Consider the following 17,781-nt stretch of genomic DNA (forward strand, 5'->3'; position numbering starts at 1 on the left):
CTCAGAGTGGCTGTTAAAATTGAAACCAGTTTTAAAAACAATTGGTCTTAATCAACTTGAACCATGTATTTTGGTGTCTAGAAAATGAGCAGTTTCTAAAACTTCTTGAGTGTCAAGCCACATTGTGCTGCTACCTATCAACCCCAGCCAAGCCAAGACTGTCACCTAGCAACCCAAGTGGAGCTCCACTATGTTTGGTCAGCTGGCTTTACCACTGTTTGCATTGTATAATAGGTGCTGGAAAAGACAAGTGTTTAAACTTAGGGGTAGAACTGGCCCCAGGCATAAGCAAACTAAGCAGTTGCTTAGGCACTCAGGGCCATTAGGGGGCCCCCCTCAGTGGAGCTCTTTTTTGCTTTTTGTTTTTTTTGTAATGATTTCTATGTCATTATATAGCAAGACACAGAGAAATCCCAATGGATTCCCTGGTATGATGCTAACTAGCTTGTCATTGAATACAACGTTGCTCACCTTTTTTACTTGGACAGAGGATAAAGATTATGGTGGCATGGGGGGTTAGAGCTGCTGCTGACTGACTCACCTGTTAAGTGTGGTAAAAGGTACAGGGACAAGTTAAATATATGAATATCTTGGTATTTCTTTTCCTTAATTCATTAAATGTTAGTGAAATTGAGGCAAACCGTAGTCTGTAGCTAAGCTAACTATGCTGAATGGTTGATAATGTCATAGAATCTACCCATCTCTCTTGGAGAAAAACTGTTACAAATTCACACTTGTCTTTTTCTCTCTCTTATTTCTCTATTTTAGGGCTGAAATGATTCTTCGAATGATTCGAGTACATCAATTATTAAAATTCCTCGAGGAAAATTTACCTGCCTTGAAGCTTTGTTAATTTATGTTTTATTATTTAGGGCACCGTGTTCCGGCTGGAACATTACTTGCGTTACGCGTAGCTCTGACTTCCGCCTCTGAGTTGTTGACAAAAACTAAGTGTTAGCGGCATAATGTCCAATTTTCAAGTTCGGCCCGTGAGGATTTTATTGATTAATGATAATGTCCAGGTTTTCATCATTTTTGGGGGACCAATAAGCATCCTTAAAATGACTGGCGCAATGCCTGAAATACGGCAGCCTTCCTCCTCTGGGAGCTGCTGGTTGAAAGCGAATGGCGGGAAGAGCTGCAGGAGTATTTATACAGGTGAGCAGATAGACTGAAGAAGGCGGGCAGCTGAGTAGTTAATGCTTACAGTGTTAGTGTAGCTTTACGGACGAATCGCACAATAAATTTCATATCATCCCGGTCTGAACAAACGTTTGGCAGAAATCATCGTGGCGGTAAATGGCTCGTAGATGAGTTTCTGAGTGTAAAGACCGTACTGCTCCCCCCGTTCTTACTTTTGTCCCCTGGTCTATTTATACCGAAGTTTGGCTGTCCCCTGGTCTATTTCCTGCCCTCCACCCCCGTCTTACATTCGTTCATTCGCCTGCGCCCTACCAGCCCGAGGCCCCCCTCCAGGCAACATTTCCTGTATTCTCAAACCCAAAGCTTGACAGGTATGGGGCAAGGTGAGAGTTAATTTATTAAACTCAATGAAGATGAATACATAAACTAAAAGCTGGAGTATAGACATTTTTTATAAGCATATTTGTGAGCTTACCTCTTTATTATTAAATTGAATATAATTTCAGATCTTTATATAACTTTTCTTCTGGTTAACTTAGAAAGTTAACCAGAAACACTAGACCCCCACCAATTTGCATACAGGCAGAACAGGAGCACAGAGGATGCAGTCTCTATAGCGCTGCACTCTGTCCTTTCTCACCTGGACAGTAAGAACACTTACGCCAGACTGCTGTTCTTAGATTTTAGTTCAGCATTCAACACTGTCATCCCATCACAATTCATTACCAAACTCACAGACCTCGGCATCAGTCCACTCATGTGTAACTGGTTGCTCGACTTCCTGACCAGTTGACCTCAACATGTCCGGCTGGACAACCACTTCTCATCCACCATCATCATAAACACCGGAGTGCCACAAGGCTCTGTGATGAGTCCCTTCCTCTACTCCCTCTTCACCTATGACTGCAGACCTGTCCATGGCTCTAATGCCATCATCAAGTTCGCAGACGACACCACAGTGATCGGCCTCATCAGAGATAATGACGAGGCCGCTTACAGGGAGGAGGTAGACTGTCTGGCTGAGTGGTGCGACAAAAACAACCTGCAGCTGAACACCGAGAAGACCAAGGAGCTTATCGTGGACTTCAGGAGGAACGCTGACCCACATCCACCCATCCACATTAAGGGGACAGTGGTGGAGCGTGTGGACACCTTTAAGTTCCTGGGAGTCCACATCTCCAAGGACCTGACTTGGTTGACCAGCTGCTCCAAACTCATTAAGAAGGCGCATCAGCGCCTCTTCTTCATGAGGACCCTGAGGAAGAACCACCTGTCCTCAGAGATCCTCACGAACTTCTACCGCTGCACCATCGAGAGCATCCTCACCAACTGTATTACAGCTTGGTACGGGAACTGCTCTGTCTCCGACCGGCAGGCGCTGCAGAGGGTGGTGAAAACTGCCCAGTATATCGCCGAGGCACCGCTCCCTGCCATCAAGGACATCTACAGGAAGCGGTGTTTGAAAAGGGCCGGGAAAATCACAAAGGACTCCACTCACCCAGCACACACACTCTTTTCCCTCCTGCCCTCTGGGGCAGAAGGGAAGCCTACGGACCAGATCCACCAGGCACCGGAAGAGCTTCTTTCCCACGCTTTTGAATGCCTCCTGACATAAAACATAAACTATAAGGACTGGACTCCCCTATCCTCAACACATGGACTATCCTCACACACACATCACGGACTGTTTTCTTCACACACACATACAACCTGTAAATTTTATCTGCCATTATTTATCTATAATCCATTCCCTAACATTCTTGTATATTCTGTATAATCTGTGCATATAGCTCCCATATTTATATTTATACACAATATCTATATCTCTTGCTATAACCTCTTATAGTCCATACATACATAGTCTTGTACATCTGTAAATAAATATTTATATCTCGTAGACTACATCTGGTTGCTTATACTTGTGACAGTGCAATGACAATAAAGTTGAATTCTATTCTATTCTAAAGTGAGCTATTATTGTTACAGGTTAGTTTTCTAAATTACAAAAAAGTAACTGTTGGGGATGCTCAAATATGAAAAATTGGACTGATATTGATATCTGATAGTAACACTGGTATTATGCCAAATTTATCCCTTTTTTTATCCGATTACTCGATTAATCGTAAGAATAATACATAATAATATCATTATTATTAATAATAGACTTTATTACTAAAATATTCATTTACAACAGCCCTACTCTATTTGAAAACCTGACTTTATTATTTTTCTAGGCAGCATATAACCGCCACATTCGTTCTTGTCTTGTACTGACTGCTGCTGAACACCGTCGTGCTAAGCAGGAACAAACCATTTCATGCAGATCCAGGGGGTATTCAGTGAAAATATGAATGTGTACCTTTTGGTCTGGGAGTGGTAACATTTAATTTTTACTGCTAAAAACAATTTTAAAAAACACAATAACAGTAATTGACAGAGCCCCATTTTTTTTATATTTCTAAAAAAATATATATATATATGAAAATATTTTTGTGGGGGTTGGGGGGACCCGTCAGTCAGGGGTCCTTGGAATTGTCCCAACTTTTCCCCATTATACAGCGCCCCTGCATGTATCAGCCAATCACAGATCCCCAAAATTAAGGAAATCTGCGCTGATAAATGTAAATAAATGTATCCTATACTGTTTACATATTGTTTACATATAGGATATAATGTAAACAATGAAATTCGTGAATAGCAGAGGACAGGTCAGGTGTTCGAATAATCTCATTGTCTGACTGCTGATTGCAGAAGTCCACATTGTTAGCAGGAATAAAGAGCCCCAAAGCCAAATTTCACTGGTTCCCCATGGAGACTTACAGGAACAAGTTGAGATTTAATTTCAGCTGTGTTTTTACTTCCTTTCTACCCATTTTTGTTAAAAAAGCATTGTGTGTGTTGAATTTTAAAGCAATGATTCTCAGGCTACGTTTTAGCTTCTTGTGAGCAGTTACTTGCATTTCATTGGCAATATTTTTTTATTTTATTTTTCAACAAAGTTTTACAGCAGGAGAAGAATCATAAAAATTCTCCCTACAACACAAAGCTGTGCTGCAGTGATAACGCTAGCTCAAACAAAAATAAAGGGCCTGGTAGAGAGTTGATTTCAGCTATTATACAGTAGTTTTATTTCAGTCAATTTTTATAACAAATAAGATCATAAAATCTTTCATGACATTTGAGGCAATGTCTCATATGATTTGTTAAACTGCTTCTTTTTTAATTTCCTGTAGCTTGCTTAAACAACACCAGTTTAAGCTTGAGCATAAACAGATACAATAAGCCAGGTTTTTGTTTCCAATCCCAGTAATTTAATTGATCTAACTTTCTATAAATGCTTCAGCCACAACATTTTTGTTTTTTTATGTTATGAATTAAATTGCAACATCCTTCCAGGGACTCAGGGAGGGGGGCTTTTTTTTCTTTTAAGCAGTTAAGCTGGAGAGTAGAGCATTTCTTACGCATCAAAGGATCATTTAAATTATTAGAATAGCACAATGAACGTTTACTTTTTGCTGCACAATGGCTGCCTTAACCCATTGCCACATGCTACTGTCTGGTTCCCTTCGGACCAAGAAGGTTTTAGTATACTCTTTACATCATCTGTCATTTACCTGGTAGATAGACTAGGTAAAAAAGTAAATAGAAAATGCTTCCAAAGTCACAAAAACTAAAAAGAAAAAACCTCAGAAAGCTTTTAGAACTTTGATCAAGATCACTTTAAATGACCGAAGGACAACTGGAAAAACAGAATGAGTTTTGTGCTCTCCGCTCCAGGGTTTGTATTTTCACTTTTGCAAGCTGTCAGAGATTTCATGTCAATAGCTTCCTAATCTTTTGATCCTTGTGAAGCAGTGCATGAGTAGAGCTTTTTCTCTGTTTTTTATTTTTTGAGTTAACCTTGACAAGACTGTGGAACTTGTATCACATTTTCTGGCCTATCCCATGCCAAGAAAGTAAGCCATGCAGAGTAGTGGTCTTATTGGTTTAACAAATTCTGTGTTGAAAATTTTCATGTTTGTTACTCATCACTCTTGACATCACTCACTCATCCCGTAATGTTCATTTCTCTCTGTTAAAACCATGACAAAACGGAACATAACTGATCGTCATCTACAAGGCTAGCAGCAAGTCATTCTGAAAAATTCAAAAGTGTAAATCCTCATATTCAAAATGTATACAATTTGTCAAACACCAACATTCAGTGACGGCATCATCATTAAGAAAGAAGTTAAAAGAAAATCAGTTGATGAGAAGCATTTCCTCTTCCCAACATACGACTTGATTCATTTTTCCCGAAGCAGTTTCTGCTGTGCAAAGAAGGAAAGTTGTTTTGTGTCTTGTTTGTGAGTGTGTATATGTGTGCATGCATGATTGCACGCATGGTAAACTAGCTTTTGTGCAATTCATTACAAATTCTGCTGACAAGAGACTTGCAGGGAAAGTAGTTGTGTGCGCGTGGAGGGAATATCAAAAAGACCTTCTTTGCTCAGAGATGGCCTGCAGCTTTAAAGATATTGCCTCATTCATGCAAGTTCGTGAAATAGAACACAAACAAATAAACACTGGCTGGACAGCAGTGTGTCCATTGATATCAGATTAGTATTCAGAGCCAAAAACCCTTCTCATTATTGCTGGCAGCCCTGATTACAAAGAGCTGCAGAGGAAAGGGGAATAATATGGTTTAGTAATAGGCAAGCAAATGAGGTACAGTGTGTCTTTAAGAAAATAGGGTAAAAAAATAGTACATTTAGACAGCTGTAGGATACTTAAAAATTAAAAATGCTTTTACTACACATGCACAGAGTACATAAATACTGTAGGCTGCACTTGTCAGGGCATAGTGAGGGAAGTGGGTAAGGAAGGAGGGAGGGAGAAAAGGAAGGTAGGGATGGATGGATGGATATCCTTTTCTTTGGCCATTTTCTCTGTATATTCTTTGTTTTTGGTTGGTTATGTCTCATTGTCTGTTTTTTTTCTGTTCTGTACCTGTAATTTAGCTTCTCTTGGATTTCTGCCTTGCAGCACCTTTTAGCCAGGTTTTTGTTTCCTGGCTTAGTTAGTTAATTAAGCTCACTTTTTGCTCGTTTATTGGGTTGCCTGTGGGTTTTATATCTAGTTTCTCTCCTCTTTTATGTTAGGTACCATTTACTAATGTCCGTTCTTTCTCTTGCTGTTTTAAGATGCCTTAAATATCATATTTAAAACCAATCAATCAGATGATCTCTACATATTAGCAGAGCTGTGGTTAGGAACATGTTGATGTACTCCATCTCTCCGTGATATCTCAGCTCTGGTCGTCCCTGCAGAAGATAGTAGGGGAGCTGAGAAGGTGGCTGGAGAGCCACCTTCTCTTTCCAGAATGTCTTTAAAATGGCAGAACTATATATTTTCCAGCCAGAGTGGCATTTTACAGCACATTCAAGTAACTATGTTACTTTTGGTATAAAAATGCTGTATTATCAAACTTAGCTTAAAAGAAATTTGTCGTTGCAATTTGATGGCCTGAAATTGGCCTCTGTCTCTTTAAGAAGCTCTTACTCTTTCTGACACTTGGTCTTGTACACATGAAAGGATCAAAGCAGCACTCCAGGTATGTTTTTGATGAGGGAATAACATTATAACAATATAAAGCTCAAAAAAGTTGAATTTATATAATAATCCCCCCTTAAGGAGTGATGGTGGCGACTGTGTAGGAGTTTGCCCCACAATTGGCGGGTTGCTGATTTGATCCCCACCCCACCCTCCTCTGTAGTTGTGTCCTTGGGCAAGACACTTCACTTGCCTTGCCTGCTGGTGGGGATCCGGAGGGCTTGGTGGTGCTGGTGCAGCCTCGCTTCTGTCAGGCTGCCCCAGGGCAGCTGTGGCAACCATCAGTGTGTGAGTGAAAGGGTGAATGAGTGTAGTGTGAAGCGCTTTGGGGTCCTCTGATAAGGCGCGGTACAAGCACAAAGTCATTTAGCATTTAAGAGCTGTTGCACAGGAAGTTTCATGTTGGATAAGTTTGTAGCAGGATCAAAATTATTAAAAGGAGGATAATTTAATGTTAACTTTGGACAAAACGTTTGGCTCTTTCCTCCTTAATCTCCCGGATCCTCAGCAGGCGGCGGCGTGCTGCTAAAGTGAAACAACAACAAAGCGCGTTGACGTCACAGATCACAGAGTTTAATTCCATACAAAGCAACGCATGAATCAATCAACAAAGCTGCAGAGGAACAGAGATATACATCGTTTACCTTATACAAACAAAGACAGACAAGGGAAAGACAGACAAACACAAAACAAAGACAAACAAAAAAGCAAAGACGCGTCTTTGGAGAGAGCCGATGTAAAAAAGGCAAAATGTTGGCCGCTCTCTGTATTTTTTCTCCTGACACGTAATCTTATAGTAAGGAGGTGTTTTTCTATTTAATTTATGCACTCAAGGCGTTCCTCTTGTTGACCAACTGGAAACTCCCTTAAGCAGTCAGAGAGACTTGGAACTCCCCCTAATCTACGGCAAAGATCAAAGGGCCATCTAGTCTCTGGCAAAACAACAGAGCGGATCGCTGGCCCTGACCCCCGTGGCTCCCACGGTCATTCTGAGTACAGAACAATCCTGAGATAAGATTTCACAGATACCTGTGAAATCTAAAGTCTCTCTGCCCTGCCGGGAATGCTAATTTTATGGCCTCCTGTGCTGTGGGTGCTTGCCCATCTGGCTTAATTTTGAATGCTCAACACAACCCTGTTCAAACTAAGAGTGTTGACTATACCTTTTACACATGTCGTAAGATTAACTGTATTAAGCACTAAAAATAAAAATTTTTCCTTAACAAAATGCAGACAGGATTTTGGAATTGTCATGAAATATGCAATTTAATGATTCAACGGAAAAACGTACAGAGTGTAAACTTCAATCAAACTGAAAACCTTTGAGATTGAAGTAATGCAACAGAAGGAGCCAGTAGAGAACAATAGCTGGGTTTCCAAAATAAATTTGGTTAATGAAACAAACCAATTCCAAAAGATTCACTTTATACAATAAAATGCTTTTATGCTAGAATAAAGTGTTTTTTCGGCAGTATCAGTATTAGTGCATTTTACAAAGCTGCAATGGAAAAACTTTTTCTGCATAACACAAGTCATGTGATCATCAACCAGATATTTCTCCTGTCGCAAAACACAAAGAAGATGCCATCATCAGGCGGCTGATGGCATGGCATCTTTTTTAATGACATCGTATGAACAAACTTATTACCATGAGATATTTTTCTTTTCCTTTCTTTTCTCAGAAGAGTTTTTGAGGCGCTAGTGGCTCATATTTTTTTGCGACAGTAGGCAGACAGGAAAGAGGGCGAGGGGGGGCATGTGGCAAAGGTCGCCGGGACCGGGAGTCGAACCCACAATGTCTGCGTCGAGGACTAAGGCCTCCAAACGTGGGGCATGCTAACCCCCTGCGCCCCCATTACTGTGAGATTTTAATCACGTTTTATATTTATAATGGAAACCCTGCAATTGCAAAATTGTTGTTTTTTTTGTTGTTGCTGTTGTTTTTTTTTACATAGTGGAATATCAACAAAGTTTTGCATACATTTGAAATAGAAATACAACTATTGTGCCTGGAAAAGTTAAAGGAGGGAGTGGAAATGACAAAGGAACCAAATGAGCTAATTACAGGTGACTCCATGAAGCTGGGAAAGGATGATAAAATGATTCACATCTGGGAATATAAGCTCAATAGCAGGCTCAAGGTGAGGTGATAAAAAGCAAAGAGTATGAAAAAAGGGGAAAGCGATCTAAATCTAAAAGAAACAATAAACAAGAAGAAACACTTATCTAAAGAAAAAAATCAAAAGCACAAACAATGAGAATACATAAGGGCTATAAAAAATGGAAAAATATATGGAAATAAGCAAAAAATGATCAGAACAAAAACACAAATGTACACACTATTATATTACAGATTGAAGATAGAATCTTGTTTTATCCTATTTGTATACAAATGAGAAAATAAACTGTGTTTAATCAATTTATTTTGCCTTATTTTGTCCTTATTACGGTTACTTTTTGCTATTTATCATGTAGTATCATTTCAGGAAACAGAAGAACAAATTAAAACAGATTATAAAAGATGACTCACGGTGGTAAACTGTTAAATATGACTAGAGTGGGAGAAATTTCCTTAAGAAGACCAGAGGAGGTAAAAAAAAACAACAAAAAAACAAAAACAGGGTTTTTATGAGTGTTAATAAGATTTTCTCTTATCTTTGTGTGGAAATTTCTTCATAAGCTTTATATTTGTTTATATAGGGATTTTTACTGTCATAGCAAAAGAAAAACTCAAAACAGTAAAATCACATTTGTTCACACTGCATTAAGGCAAGTAGACCTTGTGTTAACAGGTTGCTAGTTGTTATCATCTTGTTATATGTTTTAAATACGTGTTTCTTCCAATTCTACAAATATTAAAATGTAGTTCCATTTGAAATGATTGTTTGCAATATAAAAAGGTTAGTTTTTCTTGACAAAATCCAAATGAAAAAACAAGATAAAGTGTTCTGTGACCGCTAAACTGCTCAGGAGACTATTAAAATAATTTTTTTAATTTCTACTTTTTAAATATCCTTTAGGAGCTGGCAAGGAATGCTAAATGCTACTGCTAGCAAGTACATAAATGGGAAAACAAAAACTAATGAGGATACTGTGTACTTTCTTGCTATTGTTTGGATACTGACCGAACATCCAAGAGAACAATATTTGGGGTTTTAGTCACACAAACGTTTCTTGTACTGTCCTGGACTCATAGTTTGAGATTAACAACACCAAGACCATCTGCTCATCTTTTTTTTTTTTTTTTGGCACCAACCCTACAGTTAAGGTCTTGTTGCTGTTCAGCTCAGTGCTGTTGTGTGACAGATTGCAACCTTCTTGTTGTAGCTCACAGTCTCGTCAGCCTTTTTTCCAGCCTTAGCAGGCAGCAAGCAACCACGGTTAAACCGGTGATGTTCGGTGATGGGCCAACAGAACTGGAATCTGCAGAGGTGTTAAATTGAGCAGGGCTTTAAATGTGTCTCTCCAGCTCACTTTTTATTTGTCACACAGTCACTTCTTTGTGTGCAACACTATGGAAGCCCTCAAGGAGAGAATATGAAAACATGTAAACCTTTATCTCTTTAGGATTCATCACACGAGGACTTTAAAAATGTACAAAAGACACTGAAGTCTTCAACAGAGATTCAAGCAGCAGCAGGAAGACTCAGTTCTAAGCATTTTCACCACCTCCAGGTAAGTAGCTAATAGTACTTCACTTAGGACAACTTATTTTCTTAACTCCTCCTGCAGGATTCTTTTATTAGTTTGGGTAATTTTGGGAGCTGCGTGGACCTGCATTAATCTTAGAATAGGTGCCACAATCAGTCTCCATTTAGGAGTCTTCAAACATATGCCACACTTTAAGCTGTGTATGAATATTTGCATAAATCTTTCAGGAGGCACTCATCTACAGCGAGTTCATCATCCAGGGACCCTTACTCCCTCCACAACCATTCATTTTTCATGGAGTCCCACTGGTGATGGAGCATGTCCACAAGTAGGGCCAAGAAATTACTGAGAGACTCTCAGGCACTATATGGTCCAAATACTAAGAAGCACAGAGACCTTAATCTAATTCCAAGTTCTTCTTTGATTTTATGTATTATTGCTAGCCGCCTCCCAAAAATACTGACCTTTTTTACAGAGAGCAAGTTGCTGAAATTGCTTACTTCCGAATAAATAAACTAACAACCTGAAAATTGCCAATAGAACAAAAAGAGTACAAAATCTGAAACTAATTCAGTTTATTACTGCAGGTTTGATTTGAACTCCACTTATTTTCTGCATTGCTTCATGGGAGTATCCATTAGCAACATATTCAAAATTCAAACATGCATAACCACTTCTAACATTATGAATTATACACAAATATTAAAACCTTGGTGTGAGACTTTAAATGACCTAACAACATGATTTCAATGACGTTCTTTAAATCCTCAGTAGATCAAGGTATGGCCTCATTGCTGAAATGTCTCCTTGCTGTGCTCTCCTTTTCTCATGTCTATATTTGGACTACATTTAGAGCAGATTGCCTTCAGCAATCTTCCAGTCAAGGATGAGACCCGTTTGTCTTTAGCAGGGGGCTTTTGTGGACTAGTTTTTGGCAAAAAAAAAATAAAAAAAGAAGAAGAGGAACCTAAATCTAACATAAGAAATCTTCAGGTATGAAAAAGGGCTGAGTAAGGATTTTTGTACCTTTTTTAGAGTCAGACATTCCCATTTCTCAAGTTTTTTACTCAAGTTTATTATTATTATTACATTAATTTTAAGTCTGGTATTTGACAATTTTTGAAAGCATTCAATGGCTTTTCAGAGTATGTATGTCCCTGTTAAATTGCCAGGTTTTTGTGATGTAGAAAATTACACTTTTACAGTCAGACTCAGTAACATTTATATATTATTATGAATATGCGTTCTGGTTATGCTAATTTCTTTAGGAAATATAATTACATGCCTTTAATGAAGGTCACATCTCTACTAAAATGTGCTTATTTGTCTGATGTAATACTCTAACCTCAAATGTGTTTTTATTAGCAGTAAGTAGAAAATCATCATAATTAACTGGAACAAAGGCTTGAAAAACTGTTTGTGTGTAACTAATCTACGTGATTAAACCGAGTTGCTGAAGTAAGTGAAATTGTCAATCATACTCTAATTTGACTGTGCATATACGTTGTCCAATTCAATTGACAAACAAAATCTGCAAAAGGAGAGAATGCAAGAAAAATGAAACAGAAAAATGTTATGAAATGCGGTGTAGAGGTGGTGAGGAAGACACTGTAGACCCAGGATGCGATAAGTAAATGATTTTAACGATGAATGTCCAGAATAACACAGTCCAACATGATCCAAACAACGGGCAGCACAGTCGAGCGGAAGCCAGGGCTCGACGCCGGTAGCAACCGTTAACACAAAGGATGAAACAACGGACTGGGCACACAGATGACAGAGACTAGACGCCAAATGAGACGAGGACTCGACAAAGAACAGACACACAGGTGACACTAAATACACAGGAGGTAATCAGGGAACGAGAAACACCTGGGAACTAATCAAAGGGAGACAGGACAACACGGAGACACAGATACACAGGAAACTCAAAATAAACACACAGAAAAACACAGATCCTGACAAAAAAAAACCTTCTGAAAGTGTGCAAACATGGAAGGAACAGGTATTGAAAATTGAAAATTACATTCAGAATGGCAACAATGAAGATGAATTTCAATTAAAGGTTTCAGTTTATGGAACAATCAATGAGCTAAAACAATCTAAAATCTCCTGCATTTAAAATAATTTTTAAAATCATTGTGATGAAGCATTGAATAAGCTCATGTTTTTTTCTGTGTATTTCAAATATATCTTGAGTTGAAAAAAGCTAATTTTCTGTGAATATGGGACATATACTGTATAAGTTTATACTTCTTTCTTTCATTTATGATTTCCTTTAGATGTTACATAAACCATTCATATTTATTATGAAGTGAATGAAATAAACTAAGAAAAAAAAGAAATATAACAACTTGTTGAAGCATCTTTTATTATAATTGTAACGTTCAGTCTTCTTTTCTTGACTTGACACATTTCCATTACAAATGTGTGTAAAATTGTCTTTTTTCCACATTAGCGTAATATTGACAATTTGGCAATTACGGTGTTTCCATTGTGAAACACGATTAAAATTATACATGAATAAGTTTAAGTGTTAAGTTATTAAAAACATCATTCTCCTACCACTTCCTGTTTTCTTCTTCGTGATTTGAGCCAGTTGCAAAATCCGATTGTTGATCATGTGACTCATGTGATGCAATAAAAGTTTCAATTTCAAAAAATGTCAAAAAAATAAGTATTTTTTTGAAATTGGTGTGTTTCTATTAAGCAAATTTATTTTTAAAATGTCAAATTGCACAAAATATAGTCAATTGAAACACTACTATCTATCTACTCCTCTTTGCAAAGGTTCTCCAAATCTATCACATTATGAGGAGAAGTGTAATCTACAGCCCTTCTTGGATCACCTCCAAGAGTTGATGTAAAAGTCAGTGCTTCCCTAAAATTTGGTATTTCCATAGGGGTGTGAACAATTTAATATATACTCTAAATAATTTCAGCTGGGTTTTGAGGGCATTTGTTACCAATAGCCTATCACAAATCCATGAAGAATCCATGAATCCATAAAAAACCTAAAGATACCACAGTGTGCTAGACAAAATTGTGTTTTAGCACCAAGAATATTTCCAAAGCACCATTAGCTGAAAACTTGACATATAGAGGATGATAAACTGAAGGATGATGCATCTCTCAGGTTGTGTTGGGTCTTTGACATGTTTATGTGGTACAGCTCATCTGTAGATAGTTTTAGGTCTGGCATGGTTTCTTTTGTAGTGTCACTGTGAGGTGCAAAGACTAGACAAAAGAAAAATAGCAAAACATAACAGAAGACATTTTTAAAAAAATACTTTTGCTCAAGACCACTGTGCGGATTACAAGAAAGTCTGGTTGCCACACAAGCATGTGCGCTGTTGCGTACCATTCCAAATCACCTCTCATCTTGATTTTTGCTTCCTTTGTCCATATTATCTTTTTAAAAACTGACAATAATTTATCTGATATCCAGAACTTGATATTAAATTTTCATCACAGTCACAGTTCAATTAATTAAAATTTTTATCAAATCAAGCAGAACTTGAAGAAGTAGTCACCTGCCAGAAAGATTAATTTATTATGGAAATAACACATCGGCAATCCTTTAGCAATCGAGAAAATCCAGGGGTGTGAAATTCTTTCTTTGAGCCATATCAAGATTATAAATGTTATCAAATACTGAAATGTACTGATAAAACCTATTAATAACCTGTTAAAATATTAATGAATAGCCATCTCTGAATTCGATAAGTACTTCTTGAAATTAAATATTGAACATTTTTTCACAATGATCAGTCCCTCCAAGATTTCGCGATTGTTTTTGTAATTATTTTTGCAATACAAATCACATATTCTGTGGTTCTAATTTAGAAATAAATTCTAATTTGCTATGTATTGCACATTTTTTTTCCCAGGTGCCTCTTGAAAATGAGATCTAGATCTCAACGGGGTTTACCTGGTTAAATAAAGGAAATATATATATATATATATATATATATATATATATATATAAATATATGCAAGGAATTTTGTGATATTTGCGAATGTATTACAGTAAATGTGACCTTTTGTTACTCTCATGTGGATCAGACTTGACATCAAGTAAGGCAGCAGGCAGTAGAAGTAAGAAATACGTCCACCTACAGGTAGGAGTTAGCATAACTTATACCCAATGTTTTTGGACATTTTTGCAGAAAATTTGCAATAAACTCACTATTAAAATTATTAAATTATAAAGTTGCTTTAAATGTCCATTAAAAGTGCCAACTATGCAGGATTTTGTACATAATGACAATTTAATACAAAGTTGGCATTTTTAATGGACTTTCAAGGCAACTTTTAGAGCAACTTTGCATTAAAAGTGTCATTATTTATCGAATGACACTTCATGACAACAGTCAGACATTCATAAAGACTCCTTCATGTTGATGACAGGTGTTAGGTCATTTTTATGACGGTGTCATGTCAGTTTTATGCACACCCCATAAAATAAAGAGTTACCAAATCCTTGAATCCTTGAAAAACCAGTCTTTACACTGTGATTGGCTACTTTTGTCTGATTTACTGCAGGCATATTTTATCCATCAGAAATAAAGTAGTAGTCCCTGAGCATTGATTGCCAGGGTCTTGAATGATAGTTCTGAATAGCCAGTGAATTTTAAATAGATCTTTCAGCTGTAGGGATAAGGTATTTACATTATACACTGATGTTTACCCACCACACAAGTATTCATAATGTCTCTCTAGAAGAATTACTTTATTCATCCCAGCAGGGAAATTATTTCGCAGTTACAGCAAGAATTTTTTTATACACAGATTAACACACACACGACAGGAGATGCGTCTGCAGGCAGCCAGCGCCATTTTTTGGAGGAGGACATGCGGCAAAGGTCGTCGGGACCGGGAGTCGAACCCACGACGTCCGCGGGTCTAAGGCCTCCAAATGTGGGGCGTGCTAACCCCCATTTATAGCGATTTAGATCATTTAGATCATTTTGTCTGCTGATACTCCCAAACCCTCCCAAAATACTTGTTTTGTTCCCCATCTCGGCACCTGTACGTTGGGTTTTACCCGGTGAACAAGAGGGTAGCCTCCCTCCGCCAACAGGTAGGGGGATGGTCCTGAGAGTGCCCCTCCAGGGGACTCCCTTGTTCTGCTGGGGGACTTCAATGCTCACGTGGGCAATGACAGTGAGACCTGGAGGGGCGTGGTTGGGAGGAACGGCCCCCCCGATCTGAACTCGAGTGGTATTCTGTTGTTGAACTTCTGTGCTTGTCACGGATTGTCCATAACGAACACCATGTCCAAGCATAAGGGTGTCCACACGTGCACTTAGGGTTAGGGTTAGGGTTAGATCAGGATGTGATCTGCGGCCCAGGACACCCTAGGCCGCAGTTCGACGATCGACTTTGTCATTGTTTCATTAGATCTGCGGCCACATGTCTTCGACACTCTGGTGAAGAGAGGTGCGGAGCTGTCCACTGACCACTACCTGGTGGTGAGTTGGCTACAGTGGTGGGGGAGGATGCCGGTCAGACCTGGCAGGGCCAAACGTGTTGTGAGGGTCTGCTGGGAATGTCTGGCAGAATCCCCTGTGAGACAAAGCTTTAACTCCCATCTCCGGCATAAATTTGAACACGTTCCGGGGGAGGTGGGAGACATGGAGTCTGAGTGGACCATGTTCCGTGCCTCCATTGTTGAGGCGGCTCATCTGAGCTGTGGCTGCAAGGTTGTCGGTGCCTGTCGTGGCGGCAACCCTCGAAGCCATTGGTGGACACCTTCGGAGAGGGATGCTGTCAGGCTGAAGAAGGAGTCCTATCAGGCCTTTTTGGCCTGTGGGACTCCGGAAGCAGCTGATGGTTACCGGCGGGCAAAGCGGCATGTGGCTCGGCTGGTTGCTGAGGCAAAAACTTGGGCATGGGAGGAGTTTGGAGAGGCCATGGAGAAAGTCTTCTGTACGGCTTCGAGGCGATTCTGGTCCACCATCCGGCGTCTCAGGAGGGGGAAGCAGTACGGCACCAACACTGTTTACAGTGGGGATGGTATGTGCTGACCTCGACTCGGGATGTTGTGGGCCGGTGGGCAGAATACTTCAAAGACCTCCTCAATCCCACCAACATGCCTTCCATTGAGGAAGCTGAGTCTGGGGACTCTGGGTTGGGCTCTCCAATCTCTGGGGACGAGGTCGCCGAGGTAGTTAAAAAGCTCCTCAGTGGCAGGGCCCCGGGGGTGGATGAGATCCGCCCAGAGTTCCTTAAGGCTCTGAATGTTGTAGGGTTGTGTTGGCTGACGCGGCTCTACAATATAGCATGGACATTAGGGGCAGTTCCCATGGATTAGCAGACTGGGGTGGTGGTCCCCCTGTTAAAAAAGGGGACCGGAGGGTGTGCTCCAATTATAGGGGGGTCACACTCTTAAGCCTCCCTGGCAAGGTCTAGTCAGTGGTCCTGGAGAGGAGGGTCCATTGGATAGTCGAACCTCATATTCAGGAAGAGCAGTGTGGTTTTTGTCCTGGTCATGGAACACTGGACCAGCTCTACACCCTCAGCAGGGTCCTGGAGGGGGCATGGGAGTTCGCCCAACCGGTCTACATGTGTTTTATGGACTTGGAGAAGGCGTTCGACCGTGTCCCTCAGGGAGCCCTGTGGGGGGTCCTCTGGGAGTATGGGGTACCGGGTCCTTTGATACGGGCTGTCAGGTCCCTGTATGACTGGTGTCGGAGTCTGGCCCACATTGCCGGCAGTAAGTGGGGCTCGTTTCCGGTGAGAGTTGGACTCCGCCAGGGCTTCCCTTTGTCACTGATTCTGTTCATTACTTTTATGGACAGAATTTCTAGGCGCAGCCAAAGTGTTGAGGGGATCCGTTTTGGTGGCCTTAGGATCTCATCTCTGCTTTTTGCAGATGATGTGGTCCTGTTGGCTCCATCAGGACGTGATCTGCAGCTCTCGCTGGAGCGGTTCGCAGCCGAGTGTGAAACGGCCGGGATGAGAATCAGTGCCTCCAAATCCGAGGCCATGGTCTTGAGCTGGAAAAGGGTAGAGTGCCTTCTCCGGGTCAGGGGGGATATCCTGCCCCAAGTGGAGGAGTTCAAGTATCTCGGGAGCTTGTTCACAAATGGGGGAAGAAGGGAGTGGGGAAGGGAGATTGACAGGCGGATTGGCGCAGCATCTGCCGTCAAGCGGGCACTGTACCGGTCTGTTGTAGTGAAGAGAGAGCTGAGTCAAAAAGCGAAGCTCTCGATTTACCGGTCGATCTACGTTCCCACCCTCATCTATGGTCATGAGCTTTGGGTCATGACCGAAAGAACGAGATCGCGGATACAAGCAGCCGAAATGGGTTTTCTCCGTAGGGTGCCTGGGCTCTCCCTTAGAGATAGGGTGAGAAGCTCAGTCATCTGGGAGGGACTCAGAGTAGAGCCG

This window comes from Xiphophorus couchianus, chromosome 11 (assembly GCF_001444195.1).
Source record: "Xiphophorus couchianus chromosome 11, X_couchianus-1.0, whole genome shotgun sequence".
NCBI classification, from domain to species: Eukaryota; Metazoa; Chordata; class Actinopteri; order Cyprinodontiformes; family Poeciliidae; genus Xiphophorus; species Xiphophorus couchianus.